The sequence below is a fragment of the Lissotriton vulgaris genome, chromosome 5 (genome assembly GCF_964263255.1).
Source record: "Lissotriton vulgaris chromosome 5, aLisVul1.2, whole genome shotgun sequence".
NCBI lineage: Eukaryota > Metazoa > Chordata > Amphibia > Caudata > Salamandridae > Lissotriton > Lissotriton vulgaris.
The window spans coordinates 227,879,658-227,896,967 of NC_141693.1; the positions used below are offsets into that span (position 1 = coordinate 227,879,658).

General features: G+C 43.5%; 1 protein-coding gene across 4 annotated transcripts in view; it reads right to left on the minus strand.

The window, feature by feature from the left end:
* LOC147710549 (uncharacterized) overlaps nt 1–17,310 on the minus strand; it is a 493,247-nt gene that overhangs the window by 369,295 nt on the left and 106,642 nt on the right. For 3 of the 4 annotated variants that reach the window (XM_086921210.1, XM_086921216.1, XM_086921211.1), the window contains exon 2: nt 3,538–3,578. The exons of the other annotated variant lie outside the window; for it this stretch is intronic. The gene's annotated coding sequence lies outside the window, so the exon portion shown is untranslated. The remainder of the gene's footprint in view (nt 1–3,537; nt 3,579–17,310) is intronic. 4 annotated transcript variants of the gene reach the window in all.

Sequence of the window (17,310 nt, forward strand, 5' to 3'; positions counted from 1 at the left end):
GGCAGGGGTGCAAAGGGAAGCAGTTGATGTAAGCACTGGTGAGTGATGGGAGCGTGGGAGGAAGCAGCAGAAGACATGGGGGTCTAAAATAAAAAGAATTAGAAGGATGGGGTGAGTGGGGGAGCAATGGATGAGATTGGGAGCTCGTGGGTGCATGCAACACAGAGATTTGAGTGGAGACAGGCGGGAGGGAGCAGGAAAACACATTCACTCGCATGGAATGGTAAAAAAAAAGTAATTCACTGAATGCAAGCAGTGGAAGGATACAGATGAGCTAATCAAATGGATGGCAAAGAAAATATACTCTAGTAGAGTGAGAAATATTTAACAAGCATTGGCAAAGCCAATAATTCTTACTTTTGCGCGATTTAGAGCTATTGGCTTTGTAAATGACAATTAATTGTGCCCATGTGTTCTAGAGTGGATGTATGTGGTGTGGAGTTGGATTGGAATTGTTAACAGTAGAATTGTGTGGCATACATTATGTGGTATGGAGTGGATTTGTGTATTGGAATTATGCGGCTTGGTGTGAAATGGAATTATGTGGATAGTAATTATGTGGAATTATGTGAAGTTGGATTTTGTGTCAAGGAGTGTAATTATGTGGAATGGTATTTCGTGTTGTGGAGTGTTATGTAGTGGAGTTTAATTATGTGGTGCGTTGTAGAAATTTACGGCATGATGTGGAATAATGTGTTGTGGATTGGATGTATGTGATGTGTTGTGGAATTGTGGTGTTGAGTTGAATTACGTGAACAGGACATATGTTCCTGTTTCTCAGGTGATGTGCATTTCAAAGAGCTTAGGACACAGGGGAAGATCTACATGGCAGAAATTAGTGATACTACTTTGCCCAGTCACATCAAGCAGAGATATGAATTAAGCTAGATCAAGAGCTGACCCCAATAGTTTATGTAACTGGATTTATTTAGTCTACTGAAGTAAGCTGAAAGGAATTCTGGACGAGTTTTGCTCCAAAGATGTTACTGAACCAACTGAATTGTCCACTTGGGTTCTATGAGAAAATATTTCTCGTAGAAGTTCTAGAGACCTCCAACTAGGTATAGATCTTTGCAGTCTAAACAAAGCAACCTCGATCGATCACTACCCTATTCCTAGAAAGCATAAGATGGTTTCTACTTTGCATGTGCAGCTGTGTTTTCAACCCTGGACCTTGCCAGAGCCTATCCTCAGGTGGTCTCTGAAGAGGGGTCAGGCAGTTAACTGCGATTCGTGACAGAAGGTATGCACTAACATCAGCAGATGCATTTCAGTCTCATGAGGGCTGCCTCAGTCTTGCAAAAAATTATGAACGAGACACTAGAGGGGGCGAAGGTGCAATCGCCTGACAGACATCCTTGTTTTTGGCAGGGACATGGAACAGCATGACTTGATAGCGGAAAGAGTTCTCTAAGCTTTGTTGAACAAGGGTCCGACCTTAAAGCTTGAAAAATGTCAATTCAGGTTTGAGTCATACTATTTCTAAAGATTGAATCAAAAACCAAAGACTTCCATGTCAAAGTCAACTTGGAAGCACTGAACCTACGTGCAAACATCAACTAACATCCTTCCAGGGACATACAGAATTCCACGTGAAGTTCATGAAGGACTACTCTTGAAAGGTGGATCTCTTAAAATCTATGAAATGAAATGAAAATTGAATGAAACACAATGCAATTACACAAAGTGTCTGGAGGTGAAGTTGTTGAAACGTGAACAAAGATGTGGTGAATACATTTTGTGGAGGATTTTTTATGCGGGGAAGGTCTCTGTGATTTCTTGGTTTAGGCTAACAGTTCTCAATTGAGGAGTTCCAAGCTTCCAGCTTATCACGAGGTATTGCACTCATCAAGGAAGAATTGCAGTATGTCGCCCTGGGGCTAATGGACAGGTAGAACGCTTTAACAATGTCATCAAGGAAGCTATGCAATAGCAGTCAGCAGGAAATTAAATTTGAGATGAGCTCTGCAGGCAACCCTACACTCTTGCATTACTGCAACTAATACAAAGACAGATTTGGCCCCTTCATGGTTAAAAGGGATGTCTGGGTGCTCTGTTGGGTTAGGAATACCAACAGAATCAATATGTAAAGAGGTAAGTCACCGATTGTATGAATATAAGCAGAGGACAATGTAAGGAGTAGAAAGGGGGACGTATTTCTTGTAGCCTGGCACAGCTTTTTACTGAAAAGTTACCTACAGAGTGTGAAGTTCTGGCTCAAATTGGTTTAGACCCGGTCAAGAAATAGAAACGTTCAATGGTGCTGTGAGAGTAGAAGTGGGAAGTGTGTGGAACTTGAAATGAGTGTTGATTTTCAGTGGGTCGCATGAACAGCAGTGGGAAGAAAAGCAGCAGGGAATGCCTTTCCTGACTTGCAGGATCCTGGTTCAAAACAGTGATTGAATTTGAGCTTATTTACAGTCAATGAACTAAGTTCTCCTAGTGATGGGGGTGTTATGCCAAGAAAAGTTGCTGCAGGTGAGGTTGATGATCTTTTGTGCCACGCCTCTGAAAGGTAGTGATGAGATGGAGTACGAGAGGCAAAGTATTGCCAGCAAAGTATAGGGAATATGTTTTTAAACTTAGATTTTGTCATTAGGACTTTTCATTTATAGTTTGGGTTGTTGGAAAGGAAGGTGTGCAATGTAAGCTTTGATGCGGGTGAGACTGTGGGAAATGCTGGAGTGTTGCATATGGAACATGGTGATGAACCGTTAGCAGGATAATGCTGGACTGGATATGGAGTGGGTGACAGATTGAGAACTAGCTGGAGGAGGCCAAGCACACCATTTGATGCCGCACTACGTCCTTGTTGCTCCTTTCTTTGTTGGAATATTCTTCATGAAATAAAACCTCTTGTAACTACTACTTGGCTAAACGTCTTGTGCTGTATCAAAGTACTCTATGTAAGCGGCACAATATCTAAAATTTCACTTTAGCAGCTACTGGCAACCAGTGAAATGACCTGTTCGCTTGTATGTGTGGTATAGTTTTTGGGCTCAACAACAAAACTATAGATTAGCACTTATGAGTTCCTGTAACATTCAATGGGTTGCCCTGCATATAGATTAACAAATACCCCCACTACCAGCTGGCGCATATTAGCTGGGATGAGATGGAAATTAGGTTTAAATAAGTACAACTGAAAAAAGGCAGAGACATACTGCCGCATCCCGGGGCAGCAACTTGAGGGCAGGACCAAAAATTATGCTCAAGTTAGGTATTTGGTTGTGAATTGCGGTGCAAGTATTATTATAAAAAAAATAAAAAATAAAAAAATGAAGATCAGAAGGGTTGAAGCTGGGATACCTTTTCTGTTGTTTCCTAGAAGGAGTAAATCATTTTTGCCAAAATTTCATTGGAGACGGCAATCTTACATCCACCAGAGGTGAATGTTTATTGCTGCACCCAATAGGCAGACTTGGGAGTCGACAGCATCAGAATGTAATTGTACATAGAGTTTATAAATTATGAAAAGGAGTGGTGTGAGAGAGAGAGAGGTGGACTGAAAGGAAAGAATAATAAGAACTTGCGTACCTGAAACCAGTCCTGCGTCAGCTGCTTCACACCGCCAGGAGCTAGAAATAGAAAAAGGACAGCGTAAGAAAAAGAAACAAACAAAGAATGATATAAGGATGCACTTTTAAGGAAATAGAAGAAGGGGCTACAAACATTAAAGAAAAAAATTAAAACGTATGCATATGAAACCTGAAGCATGGTCAACGGACGCCAGTGCTGCTAAAATATAAGCGGTAGGTGGGCTCAAAAATTACATAATTAAACAAATTTACACTACAACGCTACAACTGTTAATGCGGTCAGCTGAGCACGTTCTGCTCGAAAAGCAACAAACGCATTGCTACAAAAACATGTGCAATACATTTTTTTTAAAGTGCACCACAACTAACCTAAATAGACAGGAGGGAACGGGTACATCAAAAAGGGCCAGTAGCCATGGGAGGGAACCAAACACCAAAAGGAGGGACTAATGCAGCCAACGCACCATAGAAAAGCCAGTTTTTCAGAACAGCACACAAAAGAAACAATTAAAAAGAGTGGGCATGCTCAAAGCCCACCAAGGAGATAAAGCATATCTCAAAGACAGCGTATGCATGCTGCTTAGGCTCGACCTAAAAAGAAAGGTAAAGCTTTGAATAAGAAGCAAGTGAGATTGATAAGAAACTGAATCAATGGTGAGCAATGTGATGACCCAAAACTCAATGGAAGTATAGGTATTGTTAGCATTAGGTCTTTGACAATAGACAGCTAAATGGTGATGTAGAAAGAGACTTAAAAACGTCCATAGTAATTTGAAAAAGCATAGGATTATGTTGCATCTGTCGAAATACAGCATCATATTGGTAACCCCAGGATGAAAACTTTGTCAAAACCTCCTTTGTCAATTCATTGTGTTCTACAGTGTTTGGGAATTTTGACTTTTGACATTTTAGACCTCAGTTCCCTGAATTCCATTGGACCTCTTTTGTGTTTGTGTCCCTTGTACACCTGTGGTATATCAGATACTAGGTGGAAGACTGCAGATTGCCTGCACTCTAAGAGTTTGTTATAATCAGGCCTTGTTTGGTGTGAAGCGCATTTTTTATTTGATTGTGATCACAATTCCTCCTTTTGAAGCACAATCTGGTCAGCTGTTTCTAAAGTCTTTGTAAAATGTCTTATTTTTATTCTTTATGATCCAGAGCAATAGGTGGACACAGAGTTGATGGGGGTTGGATGAAGTGGAACAGTGCTCTCCAGTTGCAGCGAACACTTCCTACAACATGGGAAGGAGTTTTCTTCTGGCTATGATCAGCTAGAAGACAAGAAGCTTAGCCTCACTTATGCACAAGTAAGGATGATTAGGAGGAGGCTATTGTATTGGCAGGAAACAGTGTGAAGAAATTAATCATTGTCATAGAGAAGAAGCAGAAGGAAGAATTGTCACAGTCACACTTCTCCTACCAAAGCACTATACTACTGCGCATCCCAGGAGATCGGGTAAAACTGAAACTCAAGCAGCTTCGGTTGCCGCAGTCATAAGTCCGATGAGCATCTTGCTTTTTTAGATGGGAGAAAATGGACAGGGCAGTGGCTCTGGACCTCACGGGGAAATTAACTACTACACACATTAAAAGGGAGTGAGATTACGGTTAGATATTGGCTTTTTCCTCTACACATCCGAAATGGGCAGTGAGTAAGGAGAATTATCTTGTTGTCCTTAGCCAAGCATAGCCACTGAAGTGAATGAGGTATTGTGAAGTGGCATCTAGTATGGGCAGACATGACCATTCAATATTCTATTTTGCTGCCTGAAATTCAATGTGTCCGGTGAGCAATGTTTTGCTTCTAGACACTGAAAAAGGTTAGATACTGTGTTGGGCATTAGGAATCCATAGATGGTTACCATGGACTGTTACATACATACTAGTTGCAGGCTGAAAACTATTACACGCTTTTGTAAATTATGCAAGGTCTTACACCACAGACTATGATTTATGACTGTGGAAGGTCTTCTTGAAAGCAGAGCTTCTGCAAGGACACCTATGAGGTGGGAAAGGGCCCAACAGTACAAAAGAATGGAGTGACTGGATGCAGGTTATTATGGCAGAGTCAGCCTACAATGGCACGCACAACTAGATTCCTGTTGAAAGGTGAGCTAGGTTACTGTGGTTGGGAGAGCTGCGGCAGGGAGAGTTGTGTTTCTGTGGCTGGGAGAGTTGTGTTACTGTGGATGGGAGAGCTGTGAAAAGAGGAGTGGTGCTACTGCGGCAGGAAGCACTGTGTTAGTGTGGCAAGGCGCACTATGTTACTGTGGCAGGGAGAGCTGTGTCAAAGTGAGCTGCATCACTGTGGGAAGGAGAGGTGTGTCATTATGACAGGGATTGCAATGTTAATGTGATAGGGAAAGCTGTGTTACTGTGGCAGGGAGACCTGGGTTACAGAGGCATTGAGAGCTGTGGCAAAGAGAGCTGTATTACTGTGTGAGGGAGAGTTGTGTCATGAGGACAGGAAGTGCTGTGTTTATGTGGTAGGGAAAGCTGTGTTGTTGCAAGGAGAGTAGTGTTACTGAGGTAGTAAGATATGTGTTCCTGTGGCAGGGAGGGGTATGTTACCGTAGCAGAGAGAGTTGTGGTACTGTGGCAGGGAGCACTCTGTTACTGATGCAGTGTGATGTGAGCAGAGAGAGCTGTGATACTGTGGCAGGGAAAGCTGGGTTAAAGTGGCAGCCACAGGAGTGGGATGAGCTTGGTCCCAGCGACAGAGTGAGCTTGGTTACATGGGCAGGGAGAGCTTGCTTACCGTAGCACTGTAATACACAAATGAACACCGGTAAACTACAAGAACCTCAAGGGTTGTATTGCATGTCACAAAGTGAATGGGGCTACCCAAGGGTGAAGCCCTATAATGAAGGGAAAGCTTCACAGATGAGGTAGTCGAACAACAAATCCCATCAATGACCATGGGCAGGGAACGGAGACAACCATGTAGGTCTATTATATTATAGTGCATCGCAATTGCATTTATATCGCGCTTACTACCCCTGACGTCATGTCGAAGTGCTTTTTGGGTGAGTAGCTCGCTACTGCGGAACCCATTAAGGATTAGTGGTGAATTAGAATAAAGAAATCTGGAAGTGATTTGATGTATTACAGGACCATGTAGGCATAAATGCTGAGGAAGCAGTTCTTAATTTGTGATATGGTAGGTGTCAGTGCCCAAAGTTTTTCTCAGGGGCCCACAGCCAGTGCTGGCAAATGTCTGGACTGCCGAATACTATGACTTCCTAATCTTGATTCCCACTCATGCCTCTTTCTTCCAACACCATACTATCCCTTACTCTTGATTTCATTCTTGCATGTTCTTTTTCTACCTTTGTCAGTGGTTTTCTATCTTTATTTTCCTTCTCCTTTCCACGTTTTGTGGTTTTCTCACTCTTTCTCTAGGTCAAACCCTCATGAGGAAAAATAAATGTCGGTCCCCAAAACGGAGTGCTGGTGGGCACCACCTGTAATCGATGTCTCAAATTAACTACTGTGTGGAAGAATTGTTGAGGTAAAGGAAACTCTGATTAAAGAATATAATCAGAAAACTGGAACCAGGAGACCATTGCAGTGTGCCAACCAGCCTTTAAAAAGCTGAGTGATGAGCTCCTGATGCAAATCAAGGCCGGGCATGGGCAAAAGTATAAATTATTCGGAGATGATTGCTCAGGGTCAGTTCTGACGCGCAAGCAATGAGTACCTCTAATACAGAGAGCCTCCCAGCAGCAATTAGTTTCTTGTGGGGCCTTGCCGGCGGCCACTTCACTGGTGACGAGGACAGGCCTAAGAGACAAGCCGGACACCATATGCAAGCATCCAGCAGTCCTTGCTTGCACACTATAAAGGCAATACATTTATTAGCCTGCCAAAATGGATACAACATTCCCACCTGTTTGCTCCGTCACCTCCTTAGCTGTGCATGGCTCTGCCTCCTCTGCGTCATTTGGCATTGATCAATGTGAGAGCGTGAAACCCTATCAAGCCTTGAACATGTCCTCAACATAAATGTTGACATCTTGATATTTGCTAAGACAACTGTAAGGTACCATACAAGATTACACTCCACACAGAGTAAACTATCCAACTGTGGACTCTGCACAAGGCCAAGTATGAGTTTTTCAAATACAAGATTGATTTAATTTTTCAGATATGCTACTTCAAAAGTCAGAGTCAATGTTGACCCCCAAGAAGCTGGAAGACATCAAGAAGGCCACAGCACCATTAGTCATATCTGAAGCCCGAAATGTCCTTGGCGTATCCAATTATTGGAATTGTTTCATCCCTAATCTGGTGACCCTGGTAGAACTGTTCACTCTCACGGTGCCCAGAGAGGCACAACTAAACTTTCCTCAACATTAAAACGGCACAACGCTACAATGATGCTAGACCAGTGGGTTGTTGACCGTGTTACTCCAAGAACAGCCATGAAGTGAATAGGCACCTATCTTCTTTGCTACTAGAGTTTTCACAGACACTAGAATCCACTGCTCCTAAATAAAAAGTGTAGTGCTAGCAATTTAGTGCTGTGTACCCACTTCCACCAGTACTTGTAAAGCCTCCAATTCAGGGGGATTACCACCCACAATCCCCTTGTGCAACTGTTCACAGGATCGCCACCACAGCCCTCACTCACGCTGAAAAAAATGGGTGATACAACTCCAAAAATACTGCTTCACAATTACTTACCGCCAGGGGCTGACAACCCCTAGATGTCTACCTCTCCTGACACCCTGCAGACCATGATATACTGGCAATCATGCCAGCAACAAAGAAGGTGTGCAGCTTGTAGTCAAGTCTGCATGCGCCAAAGCACTGACGCTCAAAAACGTCACTCTGGCTACCTACAATGTCAAATATCTACAGATGCTCAACAAACTCTGCAGAGAGGATCTTGGTAGATGTTCCTAACCAACCTAAGAGCACGAGATGCTCAAAGCTGTTGATGTTGTCTTAAGACCCTGTGGCAAGCAAGGTCCAAGTGAGCACCATGATGGATTGCTACTAGAGGTGAAGGACAAGGGTAAGGGAAGAACACTGGTTCACAAACATTGAACTCCTAGTAAAGACCCTAATTTAACTATGGCAACTGTGCCAACTCATGGGTGCATCAGGCCCCAATCATTATGGAAGACCAATGTGAGCAGCCGTTGTGTGACGTCAGCGTAGATTTCTGTGTGCTCTCAAATGGGGGAGAGCTACTAGTCGTGATTGACTCCTGCATAAAGTACCCTGCAACTAAGATCGTCACCTCAACAGCCTGTGAGCAAGAGAAGCTCTAGCTGGAGAAACAGATTGAGGCATTCGGTGCACTAGCGATGTCAAAACAGACAACAGAATACCAAATCATGAAGACTTATTCGAAAGCTAACTCCAGAATATGGAACTCTTCCGCCAGAAGATCACTCCCCACTGGTCTCAAGTGAACTTGGAAATGGAGAGTTTCAAGAGAACTTGGAATGAGCTAAACACAGCTTTCTCAGAGTATACCGCAATACCTCCGCTGCATGATTCTATGCACACCGACGATCTTGCAGTTCGGGAGATGCCACAAGAACACTTCCCCAACACTGCCCGAGGGAACCACCACTACTCTGGATGCCAAAGCATATCAAAGGAGGAGATGGCACACAAAGATTTGCACCAGTTAAATGAGACAGGCCACACCCCTCTCAATCCAGTAAGGAGACAAGGTCTTGATTTTGGATCGACATCCAGGACTGAAATTCCTTACTCCATATGAAAAAAGGCCAGTGGAACAGTCTATAGCTGCCTGCAAAAGGCACCATAGTTCTGCTAAAAGAGATCTGGAGACAGTGACCAAGAACACATAACTCCAAGAACTTTTCTGCTTGTAAGCCTGTTGAACCAATTAGAGCAAGTTCTGATCTAAGTTGGGAAGAAATGTAGTATGCCACGCTGCCATTAAATAGCATACAGGCATACACACATGCATACAAACGCATACACAGACCCCCTCCCCCCACTCCACCCCCATGAGGCCATGTTGTGCCATCTGTATAAATAAATGAGAGGTGATCATTCTGAGTCAGTGGACTCAAGCAATGGTTTATAAGCGAGTTGAAGTGGCAAACTCCATCTCAGCAGACTTGCTTCCCCTGGGGGCCTTGGCCCCCGTTAATACATCCCTTACTGATATGTTCACGCTTAGTTTCCCTTACATTCTCAAAGCCATTGTCACAGATACCTGTGTGTCCACAAAAACTATTCACATGTCCAACACTACCAGGGCCTTGTGTATCACAAAAGCCAATCTGCCAGGCTCTACTGCATTGACAAATGTTGCAGCACCCACCGCATCCACCAACTAAATATTGAGAGCACAATGTTTACACCAAATAATAGCAGCACTCGGTTACCCACAAGAAACTTCAAGCAGCCCTTTGTCTCACAGTATTTTCTAAGCTAAGCAATCAGGCAGGGGCGGCTCCTCCACTAGGGTGGAGGAGCGGGCACCGCTGCTGCTTTCTCCCAGTGCGAGAAGCAGAAACATAAAAAGGTAAAACTGCGAGAAAGCAGAAGTGTTTGGTTAGGAGTGGGCGGGTGGGTGGGTCTGTTCCAAGGCTGGGGAGGAGTGGCTTGCCCACTCCTGAGGGTGCTGACTGTTTGGAGCCGACCAAACCAGTCATGCACACTCTGCCCTTTCTCCATGTAGGCTACAATGCTACCTACATGGAGAAAATGTCCTCCCCAAAGGCGCCTGGCTGGTCGGCGTCCTCACCAATCACAGTACTGCCACTGCAGTGTTGTGATTGGCAGGAATAGGAAGCAGGCAGCCTCCCTCCCCATAGCCAGAGGCATGAAAGCAGGAGAGCAGGTCAGGCACAGAGACGACACAGGACCCGGGACAGTACATTTATTTTATTTTTAAATTAACTCCCCATCCCCGTGATAACCCCCGCACGACCTCCCCCAACCCCTTCACCCGCAAGTCATGCCGGCCGTGACTGCAATCAGGACGCCTCTCTGTTCATAAAAAACATTAAATCACAGTGCTCTTTTATATGTACTAGGCCAACAGACTATGATTGGTTATTTTGAGCCAAACCAATGTCCCAGAGAACTTAATATGCACCAAGCCAAAATATCCCAGACCACCCCATATACATTATACCAATGTCCCACGGTCATTTATCTACATTCGGCAAAACTACCCCAGAACATCGCAGACCATGCAATATCGACAAAGCCAATGTCTCAGAGCCTTAATTTCAGAATGCTGTGTCATACTAAGCATGCAATCTCGCAGTCACTTGTGACCTCTAATTCAGAAAGCCTGACCCCCACCCCCACTCAGAACACAACCCATTTTGGACCCCCTATATAGACCAAATAAACTGCAGCGGAGGGCCTTATAATCAATAAACCAGTATTCTCAGATTCCTCTGAATCCACTACCATAGCACCCAATGCACAGATTTAAAAAATGAAGACCCAAGAACTCTCTGAATCCACCAACTCAATGACACACCAGTGCATCAAAGCGTATATACCTGCTAACTGGCAGAGCCGTTTTTATTAACAACAACAAGTCATTCTTGTCCCAGACTTATATAACCACCAACCCAATGTGGCAGAACCTACAACATCTGCCAATGTGATGTGCAAGTATTTTCTCAATCCAAAGGGAAAACATCACAGAACACCTTCATCCACTAAGTCACAGGCCCAAACATGTAAGTGCGCATCCAGCCTATGTACACAGCACTTTCCTTAACACCTTGGCTGCGGAGCGCATTCCACCGCAGTGCTGGACACTCCAATTGCGGACGTGGCTCGAACGGCCCCCGGCCGTCGTGTGCACACTCCCACCGTGACTCATGACGGCCGGGGGCCGTCATGAGCATGGAAGGGGTTAAGGCAAATATCCCAGACCTCTCTATACCCGTTCTGCCAGAGATCCATTTATATCTACGAATCTATCAATTCCAGCACCTTCTCTGCCCATCACTAGAATATCCCAGAGTCTTCTGCACCTACCAAATTATAGTCCAGAAAGCTGTATATCCACCAAACAAGGTCAATATCCCTCTGAATCCATCAAACAAACACCCCCAGAACTTCTTATCCCTCAAATCAACATCCTTGTATCCATTTTTATCCACAACACCACCAACCCGAGCCATCCATCTTCGCGAAGGCAGCAACAGTCCAACAGGTTGGCAACCACAAAGCCAAATGTTACAATCCGATAGCCACCAATCACCACTATGGCCATTGTTTACTGTAGCAACAAAATAATTTTCAACCCATGTTCAGCAGTGCTGGTTTCTCATTTACAATTGTGGGGTAGCTTTCTAGCCACCATTGATTTCGGTGGACTGATCACAGGTCATTAATCCTACTAAAGCCCTTGGACCGATCTGCTTCTGAACAAACAAATCTTTTTTGATGTTCCAGCACTCACGTTATTATTAGTGTATTTTCTTTCCACCTATAATTGATACCATTAGTGAGCCTTCTTGTAATCCTGTTTCCTTGTTCTTCAAAAGCCTTGTGGCTGGTAATTCCAGTTTGCTGTGCCTGTTGGGTACCGCCTGCCTCTGCATAGAACTAGTGCTACTACATCCGTGCCCCAGGCCAGAGTCTGACTGGCCGATAGCGAAATCTGGCTGAGCTAGAAACTGGTCTGACAGGTCAGTGCGTGGGCTAGTTTTTAGGCTGCTTGGGTGATTGTTTTATGGTTTTGTGAGCAAGTTTTTGCTGTTGTACTCTCCTATAAGCGCAAAAATTTGCCTGCAGCAAGCGCAGATGCACGGAGTCACCCATCTATCTTGCAGATAGGGTGTTGTTGCAAGTTAAAAGCGAATCCGATTTGCAAAAGTGCCACTTTTCTTTAGCTATCTAATTCACAAACGTAAGTCACTTTTGTTTTGTTGTCGGGTCTATTTTGTGTCTCATTGGGACCATTAGTGACCTGCCAAAACCATAGGCTGCTAATAGAAGAAATGGTCCCTTTTCTTGCACCCCCCCCCCCCCCCACCACCAACACAAATGAAGTGGTTTCCATACTCATTGCTCCTATGTCCTGCTTTTATTTTGTTCTAAATGTCGGTCTGTATAGGATTATAATTTTAGTCTAGTTTAGTGTTTTTAGGACCATATCTATATGTGTCACTCCTGATGGTCTTCTGGTCCTCTGCATTGCACCTTCCTTCAAATAACAGGCAACCAAGATGTGTTGTTTCTGTTTTGCCTTGCGATACAAAAGGGGATGATGGACGGAGTGTTTGAGCAAATCAAACACTCACCCCCAGTCAACTGATCTGGGTTTAATCCATCACCATTCTTTAGCTCACTCCGCCACCTCAGTTCAGACATGGCCATATGCAAATCAGTCTGACCCTGTGCCTCATGGGAACAGTCCAGCCCGAACTGCTAAAGCCATGTCTTCCCTGGACCAGAAACAAGTATCCTGGGACCGGTTTCTGGAATTACAGCCGTCATCAGGCAGGCTAGCTTGAATCCAGTGGCAAAGTGAGCAAGGGACTCACGTCTGAGCATACCCTGCCAATTTAGGGCGAACAAAGAGATTCAAAAGGGGACGATGGACGGAGCGTTTGAGCAAATCAAACACTCACCCCCAGTCAACTGATCTGTTTTGCCTTGGGCAGGTCCAGGATGGGATTGGCCTAAAGGGTGATCAGGCCTGACTGTCAGGTTTGACAGGGCATTGTGTGGGCTAGTGTTTTGGCTGTTCATGTGCCTGTTTTATCATCTGCTGGGCAGGATTTTACTGTTGATTTCCCCGATATAAAAACAAACACGGCCTGCAGCAACCTCAAATCCATGCAGTCTTCCGGTAACTTGTAAAACACTTCTACAGTGTGCCTTTAGGTGTTGAAAACTGCCTCAATTTGCAAACATGGACCACTTTTATTTAGCTTTCTAATCACTAATGAGGTGGATCCTTTTTATTTTGGTGCTTTGGCCTGTTTTCAGTGCCCGTCCAATCCTGGGCAGCTCAGTGACACATAACTACTAGCACAGTGCTAACTGATGCTGTTGAAGCCCAATTAATTTTCAGACTAACTAGACAGAAGCAATGATAGCCATATGCATTCTCAGCTACATTGACCTCAAATATCAATAGAATGTAACAAATTCTTAGTCCGTAAAGGACTTTTTTAAATATATATCCCTCCTTGTTCATCTCTATGGGCTGATGGAATTTGGTCTTTTTACTCATTCCAATCCCTATTTGTTGAACTCATCAGGAGGCTGTAACGTATTCCATACCTCTCATGAATGATATTATTTAAGGGTAACATCTAACTGCTGATGGTCTATATTGACACACTTTAATAGAGTCTCACTTGTTAATCATTTTTTTTTACGGATATCTTTGCAATAAAATTGGTTATTTATTGCCTGTTTGGGCTAGATATCCTTCAACCAACAAAAGGTCCACATCGCTTCACTGATATCCTACCTAAGATTCTCTTATTTCTTTCCTCACTAGACTCAAGGCTTTCAAGATTCACTCTTTTCTCATATCTGAAACTAGACACCTTCAACAGACACACACATGCCCCTCAACTCTTCACTGACACTCTTCATTAGCATAGTATAGTGTCTGCTAAGAATGAGGCACCTGTGCGGTTAGATCTAGGAAGTTATGCTGCAAATTACGCGTTCTACCAAGACTGGAACTGAACATGGTGAGATTTATCGCAAAAATGGCGACTGTGCCTGACTGCTCAGAGTGTTTTTTGAAGATTAGACTAGTTATGCTTGGGGTATCCCCTGTGAGCCCAGAGAATTGGCGAAGCTGAACAAAAAGTCAATTCCCACTGTTCTGCTGCAGAACAACTAACACACGTGTCTGGGCTGCAGAAGTGCTAGTTCAAGTGCCATGGTATGCGTAGGGAATCTTTGTTTTTCGCTCCCTACCCATTTTCCCAGATGGTTACTTATCTAGTAAGAAATCCTCCCAACTCCAAGAAAACTCACAGATGCGGGCAGATTGATGGTAGGGCTTCTTGGTTCAACACGCTAATCTAGGATATCACACAAATACCCTAGTACCTGTGTATTAGAAGCCCCTGATCCAAGTACCCCCCCGCCCCCCAACAAGCACCGCTACGGCCATTGGTGAGGCTGTAATTCCAGAACTGTACTTTATTTGTGAAAGGAGTGGTCTCCAGGCTCAAACACACACAGGGACAGAAACTATTTTGATGGAGTCCACTAGCTTGATTTTTATGTACCATGCTTGGGTACACTTTCACAGAACGAACTTTCTCCTTTTGATCATTCTACCTAGGCAGTGGTCTTTGACCCAATTCTGAGGCTTGGACTCTGTTCTGGAACAGGCGCCACTGGCCATCTACCACAGGTTCCTCAGTTTGTCCTGAAGATTCCTTCTAAGGAATTTTTAGGCCGAAACATGTCAAAACGTAATTGGAAGCAAACTCATTATAGGAACGTGTATTTGAATTATGGATATTTTTGTATGGTGGGACAAAAAACTTTTACGGCTTGAATTAATTTATCCCAAAACTATGTGCTTACCTACATTAAATAAAAGAGTGAGAAGGGACTTTAAAAAAACTACCCCAGGACATCCCCATTTGTGGAAATTGGGTAAATGTATAAAATGATTATATGAATAGTTTCTCCTTGATTTTTTCAAATCCACTTTATGGTATAAACAAATCGAGACAAGCACATGAATGTATTGTGACATAATTGTGTAGATGATGTAGTGTATGGTTAACTCAAAGTAATGTTGCCATAGGATTGTTCCTAGTGTATTGCAGATAATAAGCAATGCTTACCAAACATCCTCCCTTTCAATGAAGTCCATTTTTAACCTGCAGAGTGTGTTTGACTTTTTGTCTGAGGATTAAAGCACACCAGGCAAATCTAAGAGGGCATGAGCGGACCCCTCCATAAACACCCCATGGTTCCGGTTACTGGCAAGAGGGCCCTCGGCAGGACACGAGGACCAACAGCCAGAAGTGCCGATTAATAAATCACCAGAGTGGGCAAATTCTCAAGCACCAATGATAACTTTTTTCAAGGGACACTTCAAGTAGAAACCTTTTTCAAGGGACACTTCAAATAGAAACCTATCTCACTTAGCACTGCACAGAAGGACCAAATACTGTGCACAGAAGGACCAAATACTGTGCATTGACTCAGATTGATACTTGAAAATTGTCCATGAGCATACCTTTATTATACTTCATCTGACCTTGGCAGTCTGCAAATAGATCTAGCAATCATTCCCCCTTAGACTCCAGACTTGGTCTATACGGAAGATCCTGACCCCCACAAACCCAATGAGCTATCCTCCTACGATGGCACTGGGGGAAAAAAATCAGAAAGTCACCTGTTGATCCTCAACAAATGTAACTTTTAAGATTCAGTGACTCCTGACATAGGCCCAGATAAAGCTATTGGCACTAAAGTATACTGACCTTGATCAAAGACTCTAAATATGTAGCAGATTGAAGTTCTGGTTGTAATGTTCGTGAGCAAGAATGATCCAACAATTTCCCAGAACATTGGAATTTCTAAACTATGACTGGTAGATCCAGAGACATTATTTTCAGAAGGCCTTCAGGACCCCTTAACCAAATCTGCAAGGTCCTCTGTAACCCTGGTATCTCAGGACATTTTTTTATTTTATGACTGCACCCATTGGGAACTAAAGATAATTTAAGGCTATTTGTTTGGTGTCAATATTTTTACTTTTTGCTATTTTACAGAGTACGAAAAAAAGTACACAAAAAAATATGGAGGCCTTGAAAAACGGACTCAAGCTCGGACTTCCCTGTTGAAACAACCTTTTGATTGACCTGTGGCTGTTCAGCACCAAGACCAGTACTAGAGACATTGATGGTGTTGACATCTCAGAGCAATACTGTGCCATTAAAGTATGTTAATATAGTTGTCAGTAAGGATCACATGCAGTCGGACTTTGATGTGTTGAAAGTGATAAGGATGTCATTAATTAGGCAACCAGATTTCAGACTGTGGTGGTGAAAACTCAAATTTCTCTCAATTTTAGAGAAATGCACCCTACAACTTTTGGGAATACCAAAACAAACATCCTTGGTCTTACTACAAAAGTATATGGCATATAAGATTGCCAATCACACCAACCTTCTCTAAAGGCTTGAAACTCACTCCGGAACAACTGATGCCCCTGCAATGTATTAGGGATAGGCAAGCCTTATGGCACTTAGCTCGAAACATGGTTAAAAACATTAGACTAAGGGTTATAATCAGAGAGGTTCATCTTATGGTAATGTGAGATGGGTGTTTGGTCCTCGGCCTAATGACACCCGAATTGACTTGTAATTGATTTGAATTGGCACATTTTTAGCAGCATATGTAAGTGTAGAGGAAACTGATACACTGGCTGAATGGTCAATTTGAAGCCTTATAAAGTTGTGTTTTCTTCACCTTTATTTTAACTTCGGGAACAATGGGGAAATTGGGTGAGAAATGGGTAGTGGGGAAAAGGGAACCCGAGAGAAAAACAGTGGGGGTAGATAGAAGACCAGGTTATGAGAGTTATGGAGCCTACAGATAGGTGGAATGGGGGAAGGAAAGAGAGAAAGTGGGAGATGGAGAGATAAAGAGGGAAAGAGAGAACAAGGGTAAAAGAAAAAGAACCAGAAAGAGGTTCTTTGGACCGGTGACTTACTGGTATGTGGAAATCAACATTAACACTGTCTTACAACTGTGCTATCTATAAATAGACACTTTGTGCACCTTGTTAATAACTGCGTTCAAA